General features: G+C 41.1%; 1 protein-coding gene across 2 annotated transcripts in view; it reads right to left on the reverse strand.

The window, feature by feature from the left end:
* The window catches only part of NOTCH2 (notch receptor 2), a 195,371-nt gene extending 184,787 nt beyond the window's left edge, over positions 1-10,584 (reverse strand). Inside the window, exons 1-2 of one of the 2 annotated variants that reach the window (XM_032249562.1) lie at positions 10,450-10,584; positions 7,021-7,120 (exon numbers count right to left, since the gene is read on the reverse strand). The gene's annotated coding sequence lies outside the window, so the exon portion shown is untranslated. Of the gene's footprint in view, positions 1-7,020; positions 7,121-10,278 lie in introns of both variants that reach the window. The other variant, XM_032249563.1, reaches the window with a different exon arrangement.
* Between the last annotated feature and the right edge of the window lie 1,603 nt (positions 10,585-12,187).

Genomic DNA, 12,187 nt, shown 5'->3' on the forward strand with positions numbered 1-12,187 from the left:
ACTCCACATTGGATTTCTTTGTTGTCTCATTTTCCTCTCTCTCCTCGTTAACCAAGGGCCTCATCCTAGACCACCTTCTCTCACCCTCACATGCTCTCAGATGCTCTCATCCTCTCCTATGGAATCAGTTATTACCCAGAGAGACTCATGACCTCAACTCTTTCTTGAGTATGAGGCACATAATTTCAACTGCTTTCTCAACATTTTCACTTAAATATCTCCTAAGCATCACAAACTCAACTCAATGTTATTATTCTGCATTCCATATCAGGAAAATGCCATTTGCTTAAACATTCAAGATAAACACTTGACAGCATTTTTGACTCCTCATTTGCCTTCATTCCCCATCTTCATCTCGTTGCCACTCACCATGCCACAACTGCTGTGTTTATTTCTCCGTTCTCATTTTCCCCATCTCCACTGCCTTGCCTCAGGCCCTCACCAGTTTTTACCTGTGCCATTCTCAGTTCTCTGAACCCTCAGATCAGCAATGTCCCACCCAGACTCTGAGTTGCAGTCCCACTCACTTCATTGTCCTTTCTCTCTGACAAGCACATCCAATCATCCCTACTCCTGATACTGACCTTCAAAACTCTTCTTTCTGTAGCTCTTTGTAATACAGTCAAAACTCCGTTCTCAGCATTAATTGCCAGGCCTTTTCACACAGCCCCTGACTGACTTGTAGCCTCTTCTTCTAATTTAACAGTAACAATAACAACAAACCACCACATCCCACAGTGCATCCTCTCTGGTATCCTCAAATTCCCCAAACCTGCCAGCACTTCTGCCACTTCTCAGGGCCCTGTACCTTTGAGCATTCTATTGTGGTGACCAGCTATGAACCAACCCCTACCTTGCCTTGAGGTTCCTCTATCTGGTATACATGCCTCAGCTTCCAAGACAACTCCTCCAAGCACAGTTCACTGGTCCTCCCATTGCATTACCACAGCATGATGTAAAGGCCTCTATGGGTGGGTCCTTCAATGCAGGTTGTTCTGAGCTAGGCACTGAGCTAGAGTCTAGGGGTACAAAGATAAAGATAGGTAGATTCTAGAGTTACAAAGATAAAGATGGCCCTTACAAAGACGGCTCTTAAGGAGCTTATCTTCAATGAGTAGAGGAAGACGTAAGTGTAAATAGCAAGTACACTTATGTATTTTAAAACAATCAATGTTACAAAGCACTATAAGTGCTTTGTAGGAGAAATATGGGCAGGACACAATAAACGAAGGAAGAAGTGGTTAATTCTACCTGTGGGATTGGAGGTGGGAGGAGAGAAACTAAGGAAATCTATTATAAGGGAGATAACCCTCCTGGAGGATAATGAGAGGAGATCATTCCAGGCAGAGAACAGCATGAACAAAGACCTGGAAGGATGCAAGAGCATGCTATATTTAGGGAAAAGCAATTGGTTCTCTATGGCCAGATATTCAGTATCAGCACAGACCCAGTTAGACAAGAGGCTGGAGAACAAGAGGAAAGCTTTACTTACAGGCAATAAGGAGCCACTGCAGGGTTTTACACAGGGATAGATACTTTGCCGTTTGTATTTTCAGAAAGCTCATTCTAGCAACAGGGTACGGAGTATAATAAAATCCTGGAGGGTGGTCTACGTATGTACTTTTCTTATTGGATTCTGAACTCCTTGATGTCGAGTACCATGGCTCTTTAATTTCTATCCTTCCAGTGCCTAATACATGTACTCATCAAGCAATAAGAGAGAGGATCTCCAGCCTGGCCAACATGGTGAACTCTCGTCTCTACTCAAAATACAAAAAACTTAGCTGGCCTTGGTGGCGGTGTGCCTGTGGTCCCAGCTACTCAGGAGGCTAAGAGAATCATTTAAACCCAGGAGGCAGAGACTGCAGTGAGCCAAGATTGCGCCACTGCACTCCAGCCTGGGCAACAGAGTGAGACTCTGTCTCAAAAGAGAGAGTGAGAGAGGATCCATGATGCTGGTGCTGGAACGTGGGTCTGGGACACAGGGAAATGGAGCTCTGGGCCAGGCTATGCCAGCTTGGTAAGGCATCAAGTCACTCTGTGCTTTTGTTTATCTATAAAATGGTCACCTACACAAGATCATCTTTCAGTTCTCTTTTGCTCTAATGCTCTGTAATTGTATAAAGGAAGTTTCTTTTTCTTTTTTTTTATTTGCAGTCAATATTTCATAATACAACTAAAAGTTTACAGAGGTGAGTGTCAAGAGCTAAGAGCACTGTGAAGCACAGGTGAACCGAAAGGTTACATAAGCCATTTTCTGAAGAGTGGGCCATGACTGTGGTTAAATTATTCACACAGTAAAAGGATGCATTTTTCCTGTTGTGGGAGTACAGAATTGTCTCCTCAAATGTTTATTCCTTTTTAAAGGAAATAAACAGAACTTGGACTATTCTTATTATTATTATAAGTCTTTAAGTTTTAAAATGCATTTTGAAAACAAACTGCTGAGAGACAAAACCCAGCCGTTTTGTCCACCTTAAGTTAGTTCTTTATTTATTAATTCAGCATAGTACACAGAGCTCTACCAGGTTCTCTGTGTCCCTTTCATAATTTTTGTCTGTCTTCAACTTAGTAGAATATGCTGTGACATTTCTGCTTCATCAGCATATTACTGGTCCAATCGCCAGAATTTAAAATTCGGAATCTCCAGCAACAGAGCCAGTTTCTATTGACCACTCCCACAAAAAAGCAAAGGTTTACTTTAGCCTCCATGCTACTTGATCTTTATCTTGATGATGCTATTAGCCTTCAACTCTCTTGATAAAAATCTTTTTTTGCTGATATAATATTACCATCTTTAACCCAGAGGTTATTTTTCTTAAAGAATAAGTTTTCTCAATGTATTTCACTACCATGAACTATCTGCATTTATATTGAAATGGAAACATTTAAATTTAATTTGTTAGAGATTTTGCGTCCAACTTTTAAAATTCAATCTTTCCTAATAAATACTTACTGTCTAGTATCGAGTTCAAAGATATAAATCTAATTTTTAATATAATAGCTATATTTATTCATAAAACCAAAGAAAATTCTCACTTTGACCATATCTTCTTAATAAGCTATGCCCCTGGGTTTCTTTTTACTGTAAAACATAGCTGCTAAGTTTATGCCAGGCATAACTTTCCAGAGTGGCTTGTAAACCAGCCACAGTAATTTGAACTAAGGTTCAACCTCCTTTATTAAAAACATTTAGAGGAGGAAAAGAGACTATTTATTATTATAATTTGGAGAACAGAAAGAGAAAGATAGTGTGACACCACCCATCTCTTATGCTCTCACAGGCACTGTCATGCTCCAGGTGAGGTGGGTGGTGATGCCAGTAATCCCCTGGGCTTTGACTTAGCTGAGCATGGACTCGGTTTTCAGTTGCTTGGCTTGTTCTTGAAGAGTAAGCTGACAGGGTAGATTCGGCTCTCAGCATATTATCTAAACAAATAAGACGTGTAAGGCAGCAGTTTCACATCCAGTGAGGGGCTCGGCCTTCTTACAGAGCACCTTTCTCCACTCTCAGCCTCCTGTGCTTGAGAAACAGCAGCAACTGGCCGTGGCTGGGCTATCTCTCTGAGGGTGCTATACAAAAAGCTTGTATTCTAATAGACTCATTAGCCCCAAAACCTATTCAGAGCATCTACTTTTTATTTGTTAAACTGCACAAGAAATATATTTGGGGAAATAAGACTAATCTTTCTTAGGAATCGAGAGTCTCCTAGCCAGTTAATTTTAACACAATATAAAGTTCTAAAATGCACAGCAAATTTTAAGCCAAACACACTATCTGAAATTAACACAAAGTATAATTTTAGCTCCTCTTTTGTTTCATGAAGAAAGTCTAAATAATATTATCTAGAAAAATTCCCAATATGCAGGCTATTTACTGTTGCTTTCTTTATCTTCAAAGTGAGATGATGCCAAAAAAAATTTTTTTTAAATATCTTATGCAAGAAATAATAATGGAAAGGAGAAATGTTGTCACTTTAGATAAATTTTTCCCCATCCAAAACCTAGCGGAAGTTGGAGAAAATAGCATGGTAAGAGGTCCTGAAAGGCTAAAATATTGTAAATTAATAAATAATAAGTCTGGGCACTTTCCCATTCACTTATTTTGCCTGGTGGCTTTTCCCTAGGAGTATCAGTTGTGAGAAGGCTAATCTCATAACAAGCCTGGGAGAAAGAAGAGGGAACTGTTGTACTGACTTAAGAAAAACGGCAGATAAAAATAAAACATGCCTTTTGTTATATAGGAAGATTTTACTGTATATAAATAAATTTTATGATTTTATTGAACATTAATTACATTGGTCTACCTCGTTGCTTTTGCACACTGGCAACCTGATACCTGTTAAAAACAAGTTCTTGTATGAATGACCCGCCACTATTTATTCTTTTTTTTTTTTTTTTTTTTGAGATGGAGTTTCGCTTTTGTTACCCAGGCTGGAGTGCAATGGCGCAATCTCGGCTCACCGCAACCTCCGCCTCCTGGGTTCAGGCAATTCTCCTGCCTCAGCCTCCTGAGTAGCTGGGATTACAGGCACGCGCCACCATGCCCAGCTGATTTTTTGTATTTTTAGTAGAGACGGGGTTTCACCATGCACTATTTATTCTCTTAAAAGTAGCTCTACGGGCCTGGCGCGATGGCTCAAGCCTGTAATCCCAGCACTTTGGGAGGCCAAGGCGGGTGGATCACAAGGTCAAGATCGAGACCATCCTGGTCAACATGGTGAAACCCCGTCTCTACTAAAAAACTACAAAAAATCAGCTGGGCATGGTGGCGCGCGCCTGTAATCCCAGCTACTCAGGAGGCTGAGGCAGGAGAATTGCCTGAACCCGGGAGGCGGAGGTTGCGGTGAGCCGAGATCGCGCCATTGCACTCCAGCCTGGGCAACAAGAGCGAAACTCCGTCTCAAAAAAAAAAAAGTAGCTCTACGTCACTTATTTTGGTTCTCAGAAGGTTACTGTTCAAACAACTACCTCTTGTGAAAGAAAGAGAAGAAAATGAATTCTTTTTAAAACTAAGCTTGTCACTTTTAGAAACAAACTTAACAAATTTCAGGGCATAGCAGGTAATCATTCAATAAATAGGTGTCAAACATGTAAACAAGTCTAAATGTTGTTGTAATAAACCATTTACTTGGAAGATGTATGCGGAGATAACTAAGTCTGTCGTTAGCTTAAAGCATGTTAAGTAAGATTAACGTGAATGACAAGTGTGGCCTCTGGAGTCAGACAGTCTGAGTGTGAATCTTACTGTCATTCACTAGCTGTGAGATATTGGGCAATATTTGCACCTCAATTTCCTCATCTGCAAAATGGAAACAATAATGATACCTACTTCGTAGACTTTTGTGAGATTTGCATGAATTAATACATGCACAATGATTAAAAAAGTAAAAGTACCTGACATACAGTAAGCACTTAATAAATGTTAACATTTAATTACATGGATTGATTCTGCTTTCAAATTCTTTGTAGCAATGAAATGCCCTAAATTTTTCATGGGGTGTGAGACTGAGACTGAATTAATACAGACCACAGTTCCAGAAACTTTTTATAAAAAGTGGCTTGTAATCCCAGCACTTTGGGAGGCTGAGGCAGTTGGATCATCTGAGGTCAGGAGTCCAACCAGCCTGACCAATATGATGAAACCCTGTCTCTAGTAAAAATACAAAAATTAGCCTGAGGTGGTGGCAATTGCCTATAGTCCCAGCTATTCGGGAGCTGAGACAGAAGAATTCCTTGAACCTGGGAGGCAGAGGCTGCAGTGAGCGGAGATCATGACACTTCACTCCAGCTTGGGAGCCAGAGAGACTCCCTTAAAAAAAATAAAATAAAATAATCTGTCTTCGGGAATACTTATAATTTACATTAAAGCAGAGATTGAAATCTTTTCAGCCAGAACCTATACCTGTAAACATATAGCCAAAATTATATTTGTTTAAAAGTGAATTCACATTTTTACTCCTCCTCTTTTTCATTCTCCTATCCCCCCACAACCTTTTCTACTGCTATGACATGTTTTTCAATTAGTATAATTTTGATTTCTAGTTATGCTAAAGACACTTGACTGGATACCATACAAGAGGTAACTATATATAACTATATATGTATTTATATATCTGTGTGTGTATGTGTATGTATATATTCTGGATTAAATATAAATAGGATGTAGAAATCTTATTATTATGTATAGCATTGTTACTAGGGAAAACACATTCTACAAAGGCAAATACAGGTAATTGAGTGTTCATTTTTATTCTTCTCAGTAAGACAAGGGCCTGGGGTTATTGATTAGACCAGCTTTGTCTTCAATTTCCTTCCAATAATGAAGAGGAATATTCTTGCCTAAGAGAACAGGGTGGTCTTTCAGGCCTACCTGACCTGGGTGAGATGGAGCACACATCCCAACCAGGTGTGGAGGTTCCCTGCCAGGGCGCCTTTATGAGTTAGATGGTTACCAAGTGTCATGCCTTAAAGGGTTATGAGTGAGATCATCTCTTCAGATCATCTGCTGCACTGACTGATCTTAAATCACTCTTGCCATGGTTTAAGACCCTTACTCCATTGTGGCTTCCCACTGTGATTTATGCTTTGCCGGTACAAAGTAGTAACCCAAAGTACTAATGAATCATGTCCCTTCCCCTATTTGCAGCCACTCGTATTAAGTGATTTGAAATACAGTTTTATACATATGATTTAAATTTTATAAATACAATTTTAGATGATTGTCAAGCTCAGCAATATAGACACACTAATGCTTTTAGCATTAAAAATCAAAAGCCGTCCCCCACAAAATGTCGTAACTGTATATTTAGAAATTACTTAAAACATAAAATAATTAATTTGTTTATCAAATATAAACAACACCAGGTTCAAAATAGAAAATAGACACAAAATTCAGGTAAAACATAAGTATCGTATCAGCCAGGGCCTGCTGTCCCCAGCCTGACCCCCTTGCCCAAGCTGATGTCTGCCTCTTGCAGATACAGCCTTGCCCAATCCCCATGCCAGTGAGAACCGTACCTCGTTCCAATCCAGTTCTTCCTCCAGAAGAGAGACGAGAAATCAGGAAATAGTTTATTATTTCAATTCCCAGCACCTAGCCCAATATCTGGCACGGTGCCTAGAATATAAAGAGCATTCAGTAAATATTGATTGAATGAGCAAATATGCTGACCCCCCACCACCTGCCTCAACATAGTATTCAGTGTGACTTGGGATGGATTTAGCCTCCTGAGGCTTCCGTTTCCCTAACTGCCCTTCACATGTGTGGCTGGCCATCCTACCTGGCCCTTCTGATCTGGTTGATCATCTGCTCTGGTTCTCAGTCTAAACCCCTATGGAGTGCCACAGTGGAGTCTGCAACACCACTTAATGGGCCAAGGGGTGAGAAATGCCAAGGGAGCCAGACCCTCTTACTTGGGTCCTGTAATTCTTTTTTTTGTTTGTTTTTTAAGCCAGAGTCTCACTCTGTCTCCCCAGGCTGGAGTGCAGTGGCACAATCTCAGCTCACTGCAATCTGTGCTTCCCAAGATCAAGTGATTCTTCTGTCTCGGCCTCCCGAGTAGCTGGGACTACAGGTGCACACCACTATACCCGGCTAATTTTTGAATTTTTAGTAGAGACGGAGTTTCACCATATTGGGCAGGCTGGTCTTGAACTCCTGACCTTAAGTGACCCACCTGCCTCGGCCGCCAAACGTGCTGGAATTACAGGCAGCCTGTAATCCCAGCCCATCTAATTCTTTTTCCCTAATCCAAGGCCTTATGCAAGGGTCTCTTCTATTGCCTAGGAACCTCTTCACTAACAACTCTGAGTCCTAATCTTGACAATGCCTGCTTCCCAACGCTGTGCACTGCTCCCTGTTTCGTTCTTTGAATACTGTTGCCAGAATAGTATCTTCTCCATATTCTGACTCAATTTTCACTCTTTTTGTTATAAGGCAGTTTACTCTCATTGGTTGTGCAGTTAAAATCCAAGAATGAAATCTAATTAATATAACTTTATCATAGATGTGCTAGAAGCTACAAGTCTTGAATTTCTTTCTTGGTTTTCAGCTAGCCAGTCTTTTCTGAAATAAATTGAAGCCACCCTCCTCTTAGAAAAAAATCCTTCTTTCTTCATTTTATTTTGCTGCTTTTAGTAGTATATTCAATTCTGCCCTCCATATTTCTAATCAGCCTTCACAGTTTCTTCCTTTTCTGTCCCTTTCTCTCTTTTCCTATTTCCACCCTATCAACTAAAGCTTTCCTTAGCTCCTGCTTTAGCTATAGCAATACCTCCTTCTTGGCCTTCAAACTTATTACACCAGTTTATATTGGCTCTGGTCCTTATTACCTAGGGGGGCTGAGGCAGGTTGCTTTCACTCTGATCCTCAGTTTTTTTCATCTGTAAAATGGTCATATTGGAGTATGGACCTTGTAAATTTGGTATAAATATAAGCAAATATCCTTGGTTCCCCTGGGCTATAAATCCAAATGTGGTTATGTTAATTAAATATCTTAATAGTTCTCATCCTTCCCCAAATATTTCTGAGAAACTCATAAAATGGATTAACCCAATGAATTTTTATTGAGCACTCTGTGTGAGTCACTGATGTGGGCCCTGGGGACACAACAATAAACAGATAGACCTGGACACTGCTTTCCTGGCATTTGCATTCTAGGATAGGAAAAGCAATGATTAAAAATAGAAGAAAAAGAAATAAAAATTACAAAACATGAGACAGTGATAAGTGCTATGGAGAGAAAGTCAGGAGAGGCAGAGAGTAGGGAGGCAGAGCGGTTGTTCAGTTTTACACAGGGCGGTCAGAGAGGGCCTCATTGAGAAGGTGTTTTTGTACAAAGCCATTAGGGTGTCATTAGCGGGCAGATCTTACCTGTGCTCTTAAGCTACTGCTGTCATTGTGTGTATTGTTATAGTTCACTATTTGACGCTGGTGCTGACAGCACCACTGTGATCTAGAAGTCCACAAACTGTGTTGGTGCGGAGCCCTGCGCATTTACCCTAGCCAATGATGCTTTTGAAAAACAGGAAGTAGGAGAGTTGACTTTCTGCATTAATGCTCAAGGTAAAGTGTTATTACTGAATTAACTGAAATCAACTACTATTTCCTTGATACAACTTGGATAAAACCTTTTTCTGCAATCACAGCTAGCACTGTGGTGCTGGTTTTATGGGAAATCGAGGACTGTGAAGGCCCCTGTGATGCCTGTCAGCATCCTCTTTCACAGTGAGAAAAAAAAACTCTCTTCCTTAATATGACATTGAGTTACCAGTTACTGGGCGATAGGCCGTAGAGCTTTACAGTTTCATGGCTCTTTCAAGGACTCAGAGGCCCTTCTTTGTTTTCTTCTGGGAAGACACATACAAGGAAGCTGGATTAGGCCCTTCCAGGTGACAGCCAGACTTGCCATGGCCTTCCAGGTCTAAGGCCCTGTCTTACCATTACAAACTCCTTCCTCAACCAAATGCACTCTCTCCAGGGGCCCCGCCATTCCTGCCAGCAATCTGCCTACCTCTGGAACTCTCTCCAGACATGCCCATGAATGCTGAAAACCCTACTGAGGCAAAGATTTCCAATTTGCTTCCAGCAAACTTCTCAGCCCCCTTAAATCAATGGATGCCAATCATTGCTTAAAGGAAAGAGACATTGTCTTATTCTGCATCACAGCCATATCTGTCTGAATTCTGGCCCATCTAGGACATTGCATTACACAAGAAATAGAAAAATAATTCATGAAGTTCCTAGCATAATTCTTCTGTTTAGTAGGTATTCAAACATTGGTAGCTATCACAATTATTTAGGTAGTAGTTGAATGGGCAATTGTAAACATATTATTTATAATTTTTGTTTTTTTCAAAATGTTTTACAAAATCATGTATTATATAACAAGAAGCAAATTCTTTTAAAAACAAAACAAAAAAAACATGTACACACCAAACTCTTGACACATGGCTGTTTTCTTCCCCTCCTTTTCATCTGAACTTCTCAGAAAAGTGTCTTATACTCACTATTTCCACTTCCTCAACTTGCTTCTATCTAGCTTCTGCCCCGATTATTCCTCTAAAAACTGCTCTCACTGAACCCACTAGCTGCTTGTAAATGTTCTTCCCTTGGAAGTATGTTGGTGGGTCTGGGAAAGGAAGGCACCCTCAGGTAAGCAATAGCCCAGAGCAGAGTGGATTGAGTAGAAGGGAGGGACAAGGATACAAGAGGTGAGGCAATGTCATCCAAATTGAAAGAATGGTGCAGAACCAAAGTTGGATCCAAACACTCACCTTGTCCCAGAGCCAGGCATTCCAGCTAGAAGTCTGCTCACCTGAGCAGAAGAGAGAGTCCAGAAACAAGCCAACTCCAAACAGGTCATAAGCTGACAAACCCAAGTAGTCCCAGAAGGAGGAGTGCAAGGAGTTGGAAGGCCAAGAGGAATTCCAAACTCAGCAACTTACCGGCTGCATTTGGCTGGGCTTTCCTGGGAATATGTGATGAAAAGTCCAGACCTACCGTGTTATCTCTTTCAGAAATGAGAGATGGGCTCCCAGGGCACTCCTATACTGGATATGTCAACACAGTGCCTGCCACACCCAACTTCCTCTTTGAGATGAAAGTGCCCCACCCACAGCCCCCTGCTTTGAGAAGCAGAGGTAGGTTGTTCTTTACCTAGGGATGGCACCTGATTGGACCAGTGATTGGCCCTTGACATTATGGGCTGCCTCTCCAAAAACTAGGGCCTGAATGGAAAAGATTAGTTTGATCCATCAGATTCTCTCCTTCTGGGATTTGAATTGGGAAACACAGATAGAAAGAAGCAGTTAGCCGTGGAAGAAAGGGTGGCATACAACGGAGTGGGGGCATGGAGGGCCACAGCAAACCAAAACTATGAGGAAGCAGATCAATGTGATAAGAAGGTAAAATTTATGAATAAGCAGCAATTCTGAGGTAGAGAAAATACATGAAAAGTAAACAGAATTTGTTAGTTGATATAAGACAACAAGAAGCAAACCTGCAAAGAGTCGCAAGAAATGAGAAATGGTACACCATTGTTGTTAACATCCTCTCATCTGGCGCAGCTAAAAGACAGTTTCAGACCACCTAGATTTGCTAAGGCTCCTGTGCTCTTCATCGGGTCTACCCCAGCGTGCTGGGTTTCCATGCTGGTGTTTGTTGGGCTCCTAATATGAGGTAGGCACAGTTCTAGGAGTTTGGGATTCATGGATTAACGAAACAGGAAAATACATAAAACAAATCCCTCATAACTTGAGGCAGGGTTTCTGTTTCAAAGGGCCAAGTGAAAATAACTGCTCTTGCCTTCACCATTTCCCATGGTCCAGTTGGTGTCATTACGGTGTCATTATGAGTCTACACCCACTTTGGCACACAGTTCATATATATCACCCTGCTAGGGTGGGTAACTGGAGAATCAGGAAAAGAGAAAAAAACAGAAGTTGGGAGATGGGACGTGAAGGAAGTCAGATGATGTATGATCATGGCAGCGGAGTGGCTGAATGCCCAGGCTTTAAATTAACTTGGGTTCAAAATATGGCTCTATCACTTATTCATTATGTGGCTTTTTTGGCAGTTTTCTCAGCTGTGAACTAGTGATAAAACAGCATTCTCCTCACTGCATTTTTTTGAGAATTAAGTGAGAAAATATATGCAGAGCATTTATCATAGTACTTGGCCCATAGTAAATACTTGATAAATGGTAACAATTGTTGCTGATGCTATTATTACCAATAGTCCTCTAGTTTTCCCATTAGTTGGGTAGAATGAATGAGCCGGAGGGGAATTAGATGGCACCCAAACTCAAACCTCTCTGAAGGCTGCTGCCAGCCATAACATGGGAGGCTCATTAAATCACCTTCTAGTTGGTGCATACCTTCCCAGGTACTGTCTAGCTGCAGGAGTATCAATATTACTGAGAAGCGGTGTTAAAAAAAAACCAGTAAGGATAGAAACTGTTGTACGCAAAAAAGCAGTTCTGGAGGGCAGGAAATAATAATTAGTGAAAGCAAAGTGTGTAGCAGTGGCATTAGGCAGAGCAGTCAGTTGTGTGGGGGAGGCGAAAGAACACACGTGTTTCTTAAGCACTGCTTTTGTCACCTGTGTAGGGGTGGTGGGTAGGTGGATGTAGACCAGATAGGCCCAGGCTGAGGCATAGCTGAGGGCTGTGGTTGGAAAGCAGTG

Source organism: Sapajus apella, unplaced genomic scaffold (assembly GCF_009761245.1).
Source record: "Sapajus apella isolate SASKATOON/1434 unplaced genomic scaffold, GSC_monkey_1.0 scaffold69, whole genome shotgun sequence".
NCBI classification, from domain to species: Eukaryota; Metazoa; Chordata; class Mammalia; order Primates; family Cebidae; genus Sapajus; species Sapajus apella.